The sequence below is a fragment of the Myotis daubentonii genome, chromosome 6, assembly GCF_963259705.1.
Source record: "Myotis daubentonii chromosome 6, mMyoDau2.1, whole genome shotgun sequence".
NCBI classification, from domain to species: domain Eukaryota; kingdom Metazoa; phylum Chordata; class Mammalia; order Chiroptera; family Vespertilionidae; genus Myotis; species Myotis daubentonii.
In genome coordinates, this window is record NC_081845.1 from 58,389,602 (window position 1) to 58,401,429 (window position 11,828).

An 11,828-nucleotide genomic window follows, 5' to 3' on the forward strand; every position below is an offset into this window, starting at 1 on the left:
AGCAAGTGCCTTGATCAAAGTTTCATAGTGGCAAAGCAGAACTAGAAACATTTCTGGGATATGTAACAGATGGATAGAAAAATAGGTCTATTTATGTATCACAGTATTTTTTAAGTCCTTCATAAACTAATTTTGAAGTGGCTACTTGCACTTTTTCATATTGTTCCTTTAAAGGTGGATCACTTGGTTTCTCCCAATGATCTTACCAGAACCAGTGCTATAAAAGAAAGCTGGTAGAAATCTATGGCTAAGATGCTCTGTCTTGACCTCAGAGCAATTACTTTCTCTGAACAAAATGCACACTAAGGAATGCCAGTGCCTACTGTTCTGGAAAACAGCAATGTTTGACTTAGAATTCATACCAGATTTCCACAATGCAATGCACTCTGAGACTGGGCACTGGGTCACTGGGCTGAAAGTCTGTGCGGAGGCCAAGTGGCACTGAAACCACCAGACTGAAAGCTTGTACATCAAGGGCCATGGCCATGCTCTCAAATGTGACTCAACTGTGGTTTGAGATTTGTCTGTGTGGGGTACTGGAAGGAATGCTAGTTTGAGTTGGGCACACTAATTTCTAATCCAAGCCTAGCCTCTAATCAGGGGGTCCAGAGTCAATCCTTTAAGCTTCCTAAGCATTCATTATTCATCTACAATGCACCTGAATCTTGCCTATAGCGAGTCATTCCAACTAGCAAATGAGGTAAGAGAAATGAAGAGTATTTGTGGATTTAATGGGTTAAATGTTTACAATTTCTAATATGTAGATAGTATTAAAACAGTTAAATCTTTGTTTGACTGTATGTATTTAAATGTCTCCAAACAGGCCTTGCAGTCTAAAATACAAAGCTAAGAATAAGAGTCAAAGTCTACAGACACATATGATGCTGCAGAGAAGATACTCTGCTTTGTTTTGAGTCTTTCAGATTAAATATGTTAGTATTGTGCATTGCAATAACAGACCAGGGAAGATATTATCAATAAGCGGTGAGTTCTTGGGATGTATCCACATTCTGTATATTGTTTCAAAAAAGTCTTTTCATTTTGGACCATGTATTAGGTGTTCTTTTGTAAGCAAGTTCCATTAACACTACCTTTAAAAATTAAAGCTAAGGAATCCTTTTCTTTTTCTGGACATTTTCCCAGTAATTTTATTCCTTTGCCTGGATATGTTCTGTCAAATGTTATCAATAAATTCAATCTTTCAACTAATATTTATTAAAACCTACTGTGTACCACCACTGCTCTAGGGATCAATCAGTGAACAAAACAGACAAAATTCCCTGTATCCTTTTCATATTTTGCATTAATGTAATATTTCTAGATACTCAATTTGTGTTGTAGAATCTTCTATGCATTTAAGTGACCAGACTCTAATGATCAATGTTCTGTCCTACTTGTCTACCTCCACTTCCATCCTGGAATTCGGGGGTTCTAGCTCTACTCTGCCACTTCTCTCCCCCAAACCAGCTTTTGACCATATTCCAGGTAAAATCTATTAGGTAATTCATATTTGGATGATGGAAGCCAAAGGTGGGCTATTCTGATGTAATTATTTATCTCTGAGGATTTATAACCTTCTACTCTGACTGTTGCACTAATCCCTAGCTCCAGAGCATGGTTAAAGTCTTAATCCTCCTAGGTCATTTAACATTGCTGGTTAAAGTTTTATAGCATTTTTTTTTCAATAATGTGTTGTACATTCAAGTTACCTTAAATTAGTTGGGAACTATTGAACAGAACAAAATCTATGTTCATCTTTGCTGACAACATAATGATATCTCCACCATCATTATTTGAAACTTCTGGTCTTTAGTATATGTACTTCTGTTCTCAATCCAACCCAATCTTTGCCTTCAGGCAGTGGCCTCTCCTTCTACCACTCCTCATCCCCAGTCCAGTCTTACCTTCTACAGACCTTTTGCCATACTGCATTTAGAGTAATATTTTTGAACCCCAAGCCTAATTGTAGCAATCTTATCTCTTAATGATTTATCATTAGTTTTATGATAAAGCAGTTGAAAACCCTTAACTCAGTTCATAAGGCCCTGCATCATCTGACTTCAACTAGTGTCCTATCTCTCCATTTTATGTTCTCATCTTGTTCTTTCATGCCTCAGTTTCTTTGGACATGTTTTCCTCTTCCTGGATTACTTTTTTCTTTCTGCCATCAACATAGCACTTATATCACTCCAATTTATCCTCCACTGTCTGGCTTGGGTACTACTTTTTCAAAAACAATAATGCAACACAACACAACAACAACTTCCCTGAGCCTTTCTGTGGGCTCTCAAAGGCATCAATCTATCCCTGCCTTTACTTCCACCTATTATGTTGTATTCTAATTATCCAGTTATTTTTTCGTGTCATCATCTACAATGTAAGAGTTCTGAAGTTAGAGATATTACCTACTTTATTCCCTGTTATGATTCTAGTATTCAGTTCAGTGCCTGACACTTAGTAGATGCTCAACAGTTATTCATGGAATAAATGAATGTGATTCAGTTTTTGTGTACACTGTTCTCTTCAAGATTACCAATAAGCGCTTAATCTATGACCTCTCCAATGTTATGCTCCTCCACCTCTACCCAATAACTTTGACACTGTTGATGATTCCTTTAAAAGCTCTTTTTCTCCATTGATATAGATAAAAAATGTTCCTTCTACTGCTAGGGATCTGTCTTCCATAATGGATTCTTTTTGTCTTGTAAGTCCTCAATATGGGCACACCTTGTATTACAAATTTCTCCTGAACTTCTTTCTCAGGATCTTATCTGTTATCATGTTTAGATATCTTCAAAATTCCTAGTTCAGTCCATAATATTCACTTGAGCCCAAGCTCTTCCCCATTGGCTATCTCCATTGGGACCCTGTTCTCCTGGAAAGTAACTGAATCTATGTTTATCTTCTTTTGCCAAACAGCTGTTTGTCAACAAGGGCCCATATTTACTGATGCTCTGAATAACTCAAAATTATTTTAGATTTCTTTCTTCTGTTTATTGATACTACTAAGACCAATGAATTCTTCTAATATGTTACTTAGCTTTTCAATTAACTCCTATTTGAACTCCATCATAGTTCAAACCTCATGCTTTCTAACTTGCCTTCTTAAATATCTCAAGTCTACTACTGGTTCATGCACATACCTTAGGAATTTCTATATTTGCATATTCTTTCTATCTTCCTAAAACACCCTTCTCTTATAGTTCTACATACCTGAGTTCTACCCTTCTCTAAAGGCTAAGCCCAGAACTATCTCTTATTATAAAATCCCCCAGTTGTACCAATCCACAGGAATCTCTCCCATAAGATACAATGATACATGTTTCTTTACTATGATTTTGTCATTTAACATACATTGCAATTAATACAATTTATTTATATTTTAATTTTCTTATTTTTTAAAAATCCTCACTTGAGGAATTTAATCCATTGAATTGTAGAGAGAGTGAAATAGAGGAAGAGAGAGAGAAGGAGAGAGAATTCTAGGGCAACAAGTTTGTATTTTTATTAACATTTTCTAAAGAAGATTAAACTAGTGTGTTCCATGGAGATGTGTATGCATGAATGAGAGGGAAGGATGAAAAGGGGGAAGGGGAGAATAGACATAGGGAGGCCAGTTAGAAGGCTTTATAGTAGTCACAAAGGTAACAAAAATCTGAATTACAGTAGAGATGGACAAAGAATCATATCTAATAAAGAGGGAATATGCTAATTGACCCTCATGCTGTCGCAAAGATGGCGGCTCCCACAGCCAATAAGGAGGGAATATACTAATTGATTGCCCTGCCCTCAAAAATGGTGGCGCCCACAGCCAATAAGGAGGGAATATGCTAATTACTGCCATGCCCTTAAAGATGGCAGCACCCACAGCCACAAGATGGCTGGCAGGGGAGGGCAGTTGTGGCCGATCAGGTCAGCAGGGGAGGGCAATTGGGGGTGACCAGGCCGGCAGGGGAGAGTAGGTAGGGGTGACCAGGCCAGCAGGGGAGGGCAGTTGGGTGGGACCAGGATGGCAGGGGAGAGCAGTTAGGGTAACCGGGCTAGCAGGGAAGGGGAGTTGGGGGTGACCAGGCCAGCAGGGGAGGGCAGTTGGGGGCACTCGAGCTGGCAGGGGAGCAGTTAGGTGTTGATCAGGCTGGCAGGGGAGTGGTTAGGGGGTGATCAGGCTGGCAGGCAGAAACGGTTAGGGGCAATCGGGCAGGTAGGCAGGCGAGTGGTTGGGAGCCAGTAGTCCCGGATTGTGAGAGGGATGTCCGACTGCCCGTTTAGGCCCGATCCCAGGGATCGGGCCTAAACGGGCAGTCGGACATCCTTTGAGGGGTCCCAGATTGGAGAGGGTACAGGTTGGGCTGAGGGGCACCCCCCCCCCAGTGCATGAATTTCATGCACCGGACCGCTAGTAAGATATAAAAGTGATTGATATTATAGAAGCAGAACAATAGGTATTAACAGCTGAGGTGTTAAGAGTAAGGGAAAGAAGGAACAATTATGAGTCATCCATCAATAGATGTTCATGGTGCACTCAGTGTGTGGTACAGATAGTGTCAACAGAGCTTTAGACAGAGCTGCACACTCCTAACCTTCACAGAGCTCACATTTCACTGGAGAATAGTGAAACTGCAACCTGAGTGATTGAAAGATGGTGAGGCCATTAACGAGAGAATAAGTGTAGAAATAGGAAGTTTCAGAGAAAAGTTGATTTATTAATTTTGTGCATAATTATTGTGTGCTCACTCTGTGTTAGGCACTGTTTTAATCACTTTGCATATATTAACTCATCTAATACTCATTACAATCTTGTGAATTAGGTATTATAATAATCCCCATTGTACAGATGAGGAACCAAGGCATACAAAGGCTAAATAATTGAGCCAAGTTCTACATAGTATTAAGTGAAGAAAAAGGCATACAACAAAGGCAGCCTGGCTCTTAATTCCACAGTCTTATTACTAAGACATATTGCTTTCTAATGCTTTGGGACTAATAGACATACAATTTTAGAAGGTAATTGGAATGCATAATAGAGGTTTAGAATAGAGTAAAGGACCATATGTAGATAAACATCTGGGAATCATCTACATACTAGTACATGGAATATTTAAATCCATTAACTAAATGACATTGCTCAGAGAAATCATGAAGAAGAGACAAACTTATATTTTCATTTATTTCATAATATATCAGTGACACATCCTAAAATTCTTTCACTGGCTTTTGTATCAAAGTTTTCTGATTCTTCTTATATCCCTCTGGCTACTCTTTTTCAGTCTCTTTCTTCCACCTTCTCTAAGTTGGCTTATTAGAACTCTTTTAATATATTCATTCTTCCCACTCAACATATTCTCCATTGGGTGATCTTATATTAACCAATGACTTTAGTTACCATTTGTGTGATAACAATTCTGAATGCTCAGTCTGGTTATCTTCCCTGAGCTCCATACCCACACATTCAATAACCTCTTGGATATATTCACTTATATAGTCAAGTCACCTTAAACCTCAATGTGACCAAATGTAATTTATCTTCTTTACTTCCAAACTTGCTATTCTTATTCATGAATGGAACCATTATTCACTGTAGCATCAAGGTCAGAAAACTTGGAATCATTTTGATCTCTTCTCTTTCATTTATCTTTCTATCCCTCCCATCCAATAGATCATCAATATTTGAAGATTTTTCTCATGTTCATCACAGTTGATCCAGCCTTACTTTCATTCAGTTTCCATCACTTTTGCAATAGATTTATGCAACTGCCACCTAATTAGCCTTCCACATTACTTCTAGGGTAATCATTATTAAATTTATAACCCCTGCTTAAACTTCTTTATTGACTCCTGTAGTCTTCAGAATATTTTTTAAAATCCTTAGCACAGCTTTGTCTACATTTCAACCTCATTTACTGAACTCATTGTCATAAACACTATTATTTAGTAATTTCCCAAACACATCATGTTGTTTCACTATTGAGAGCTCCTGCTCATTCTAGTCACTCTGCTGAGAATGTCCCCTTCCCTTTTTCACTTGGCTAAAACCTACTTGTCCTTTAATATTTTGATTAAACTATACCACCATCAACCCATAAGCCTCCATGGCTTTTCTCCTTACCCCTGTGTCAGATTTGGATGTCCCTTCTCTACATTTCTATCCAGTCCCCTATGTGCCCAACCCACCACTCCATACTTACTGATTTATTAATTTGGGTCCCCCCTAAATTATAAGTTCATTGAGAGCAAGAACCATACAGCCTGATAGAGTGTGAACTCAATAAATTTATTTTAAAAATGATTAATCAGGAAATAAGAAGTATTCTTTCAAAAAATACCCATAACTCCATTTTGGAACTCCATGGTGTGATAACTATATTTGCCAAAACACTGGAAATAATTATAGACCTATGAGTTTAAAAAAATGACATTGAGAACATTTCTTCTTATTGGGGATGTAGAGTTATTCATATAGAATTTATGATTATTATTAAATATTTTTATCATATAAGTATCAACTCTGAACTGTAAGCTACATGAAAGAGTGGTACACATCTGTTTTGTTCACATTGATCTCTGTAGCACTTAGCACATGTTAGGAAATAAATAGTTGTTGAACTTTGTTGAATGAGCACAGTAGCAAGCATTTAAGTTAGATGGAATATGTCCTGCTAACACTCAGAAATTAAAATGTGTTTCTAAAACATGCTTTGTATTGACTTTTGAGGTCTTTATTATGTTTTAACTTTGTATGTGTGTTGCCAGCTTTCCTCCTCCCCAGTTTGTTGTTATTTTTAAACTATATTTATGGTGTTTTAGTTTTACAGAAGTTTTTTATTTATATGTAGTCAAACCTTTCAAAGTTTTCCTTTATTGTTTATGTGTTTCACGTTATACTTACAAAGGCTTTTCCCACTGCAGGACTCGGGAAATAGTCCTCTATATTTTATTTATCTATGTTAAAATCTTTAACCCACCTGGAATTTATATGTGCATAAATGTATTTTGATTTAATGATTAGTGTACACTCTTAGTTGTATATTATTTTGTACCTCTGTACTTTCCAATTTTGCCCTGGTTTAATTCTAAAAGACAGTGAATATGTATATGAATATCTTATTCACAAAATCATCTGAGTCAGTGACTCTTTCAACTTGACTCCTGCATTTGTCATCTCTCCACTGGATTCCTTATTAGATTTCTTATTAGTCTTTTTGTAATTCTGTTTGCTCCACTCCTTTCTCCTCTGAGCAATAACCACGATATTTTTTAAGTACTAGAATTAAATCTCCATGCCACCAGATATTTGTGTCTATTTTATTCACTGCTGTATCCCCAATGCTAGAACAGTGCAAACATAAATAGAATCATGCTACTTCCTTGCTTAAAACTCAAAAATGTCCCATTTCCACCATAATAAAATTCAAACTACTCTAAATAATACAAACACACTGAGTTCTTTTCTCTCCTCAAGACCCCATGCTGTTCCCACTTCAAGAACCTTCTTGTTTACTAGACAGCAGATTAAATGTGACTGCCCCCCAAAATACTGACTCCACTATTGAGAGTACAGATGCCTTAAATGTTTTGTTTTGTAAATTACATAACTTTGTGACTCAGTAATCTCTTAAAACTGTTTGCTTCATTTTTAATTTCTTTCTTCTTGACCAGAATGTAAGCACTATGAAAGTGTGTATTGTGTCTATGTTATTCTCTGATGTAACTCCAGCACACAACCTGATGCTTGCGCTTGGTAGGCACCCAATAAAAATTTATTAAAAATGTGTTAAAAACTTACTTTATGGTAACCATTATTATGACAGCGCAGAGGTTCCAGGTAATTAACTTTCCGATTTTAAGAAAGTAACTCATTTGTTAAAAAGAAATTCATCATGACATCATTGATATCTTCAACTTTAATCATGATTGAATATATTAACAATAATAACAATAAAACAATTGATGGTCAACTAGATTTCATTACCTGGTCATTTTAATCAGAGCTCAAGTATCAATAGACGAATTTATGCAAAGAGACATTATAGAAAAAGCAATGAAGAACAGGGTGTTAAAGTTATTACATAATTAAAGATGTGATGGTAGAGAAAATACCTCTTTGAGAGAACAGGAAAAAAACCTGGAAAAAAACAAAGAAAAAAACATAGATTGGGAAAGAGGTTATAAAAAGTTGATGCCACTACCCTCTAAATCTTAAGTATCAATTATGTGCTGCCAATAAGAACAATGTTAGGGATACTGGAGGTACAAAGAGGTCCAACTGAAGGTGTAAAGTGAAAACACCTGGAAAACTGAAAAAAAAAAAAGAAATTAAGGAAAAAAACAACAAAATCATGTATGAGTAGATTGGACATTATCTTAAAAGATAAAAAATAATATAGTAGAAGAGAGTGGAAGAAATGTAAAAAAGCAAAATAAGAGGACAGAAGAATATTACAGAATAGAAAATTAAAAAAAAATATACAAAGGCAGAGGAAGAAATCTGGCTTAAAAAGATGTTAGCAAAATCATAACTATCATGGAAACTGAAAATAATGTGTTTTAAAAACAATAGCTAAGTCATATAAGATCATGATGAATGACTGGGAGTAATGTTTCCTTTTCTGCTACTTTATAGTATGTGTGAGCCATCAATAACTTTAAATGCTGTTTTCTTTACAGAAACTGAAAATCATCAAGCAAATCTAAAACAATAATAAATAAATAAATGTCTTCTTTTTCTAGAAAGGCCTTCACCTTTATTCATCCCTTTGCTATCAGAAGGTAAATATAGAAATATCTAGCCAAAATATAAAGCTGAAATTGTTCCAACCAGCTAAAATATTTATCAAGCATTTACCATGAACTCTGTGTTTGAAGTTTTACAAATATCAATTATGGGACTCTACCAATTATAATCTAATTAAGGGGTTAAAAAATAATTACATGACTTAATTTATGAAAAAAATCATATTATATCTACATTCAGTTCATTATGCAGAATTTATTATAAAATACACAACGATTAATAGTAAGGTACCAATACAACCATTTGAAAAACAAAGATGGTTCCAGATTTGAGCAGCTGGTTGGAATTTAGGGTTTGAATTCAATATTTAGTACTTCTTAGCTTAAGATCTATAGGTAAGCTTCAATTTCTTCATCTACTTTACAGAATAGGAAAAGGACATTTATTGTTCACTAAATATTCATGCACTTCTTCACATTTCCAAGCTCCTTTGCCTACTAGTAGATAATATGACTAATTCTGGCAATGGGCTGTGAATACTAATTCTGGCAATGGGCTGTGAATAAAAGTGATGTGTGTCACTTCCAGTCCAAATAATTTTCTAGCTACTGTGCAATCTTTAGCTGTCCCCTGTTGGAGTGATCTGGAAGCAGAGGATGACCATCCTGGAAATTTATCTGACCCACATTGGATTAGAATAAACTTTTTTGTTGTTAATTGAATGAGATGCCCAGTTTATTCGTCACAACTGCCGATCCCATATTGATCAATGAATGAAATTATTATGAGGCTTGTATGGGATGATGCATGTAAACTTCTTAGTATAGTGCCTAATATAGAGTAAGCAAGCAAATGAAAGCCATTTGTATTTACAGATCTTTATAAATAAAACTAGTTATTAAAAGCTTTTCGTTTTTGGTGACAGAAGTAAATTAATATTGAAAAGAAAACTGTAGAATGTGTTGGCAGAATGTTTCCAAAGCTACTTCAAGGCCTTTGGTTCCTCTCTTTTTTTTCTAATTGAGTACACTTGTTTTGTGATAGGAGTGGCTAGTCATTGAACTTGTACTTTTTGTAAACACAGTATATGTTTTTGGTCAAAGGGCTCTAAGGTTTTTATTTATGGATAATTCATTGCTCTAAACCAATAGTGAAAACTAGTGATCTTTCAAACATGGAAACACCCTGTAATTTTCTTTTGGCATTGCAACAACTTTGATGTTCATCTTTCTCTTTTCTGGCTGAACCTATATACACTTAAGTACAGGATCACATTAAGAAAATGCTCAGACCACATGTAAACAACCTGCGGCTAGACAATTCCTGAACTCTATGCTATGTCCAATTTTCAAAGGATGTAAGCTTCTGTGTTGTTTTCTCTACCATATATTTTTCCACAAAAGTCCTACTTACTACTTTATCATGAACTGATGTATTTGGGCATAAGTCTAGACATGCTGTGATTTTAAAGCAGTCTATCCCTTCCTGCCTACCCCACCCTTTTGCCGTCTGGAGAGGGGTTTGGACATAACTTCTGCTGTGGAACATAGCTCTGTGGATATGCTTAGGTAGCACATCCCAATTTAAAAAATTGAGAGATTTTGGAGGGTGTGCTAAGAAATTAGGATAATTTTAATCCTATGCAGATAAAAATGAGATATGCATAATAAGGAATGAAGAGGGCAAAAGGGATTGAGTTCATTCAATTGATCCATTTTATTTTTCAATAAATGATTTTACCACTTTAAAAAAAGGAAAAAAGAAACATTTTGTGAATGTATTTGGTAAATCAGATGACTCCTTAACATTCAAGTATCAGTTGGGAGAAAAAACAAACCTGGAACTTCTATTCATTTAGTCGGTTTTATAAACTAAATCAGGAATCTGTTTTCCTCAGCTTTTCCTTCATCTTCTTTCCCTCCGTAGTTAAGATATGACTCACCAGGATTGATTATACAGCTGACAAAAACAGCCATGAGAAGGCAGAATGAGTGGTGAGAGTTGGGGGTGAACAACACTCATTTAAATACGGCAGGAACATCCCCATTTATAGCTCCTATGCAGAAGAATTCTCCCAAACATGTTTCAGAGCTCAGAGGTGGGAAACTGAGCCTCTAGAAAAAGCTCAGCACTAAGAGGCCACAAGGGATATTATCAGAATGAGCAGGGTCATGGGATCAAAAGTAGACAGGCCCTGGCCATTGCATATTGAGACCGAAAACTTGAATGAACAAGACAGTTTATAAAAGTACAAAGATGGGAGGGGAGGGGATTTAATGCAGTGAATGATGGCATCAGGAAATAGGCTGGTAGAAAGGTTGAAATGAACAAGATGGAGTTTAGCCGGGATATACATAAAAGATGCAGTCTGGGAGATGGGGGTAGGGGGAGAGAAGTAGAATAGAATAGAATAGAATAGAATAGAATAGAATAGAATAGAATAGAATAGAATAGAATAGAATAGAATAGAATAGAATTCTGGTTGTAATTTAGATTATTCTTCAAAAATATGCATCATCTCCACCTCTACATTAACTTCTAAAAAGTGAGTTTTGAGAAGTTCAAATAAAATACAAATGCCTTATAAAGTTTATAAAATTAAGTTTAACTCTACTCATATTTAAAGAAATGCAAACTAAAGTAAGATATGGCACCTTTTCACTTGTCAGATGGACAAATATAAAGAGAGTTTGGTAGTAGGGTGTTGGTTCTGGGTGGGCAAACAAGCACTCTTAAATACTTTTTTTCTATTGTTGTAAGCACTTGATAGAGCAACTTGGAAATTGTTACCAAATTTTAAAATAAATATGCTCTTTAACCCAGCAGTTTCTAGCTATACTTTCACATGTGTTCAAAGACACATAAGCAAAAACTTGCAATCTTTTCAGCCTTTTGTATAATTGCAATGTAGACTCAACTAATATCCTTTATTAAGAGATAGGTTAAATAATGTTATGTGTATCAATGGAAAAATTGTAGTGGATTAAAAATACATCTCTATATGCTGATAGAATACGACAAGGTATGACAAAATGTAAATATATTGCTAAATGAGAAAAGCAGTTTGTAATGCTATACATATAGAATTCTCTAATAT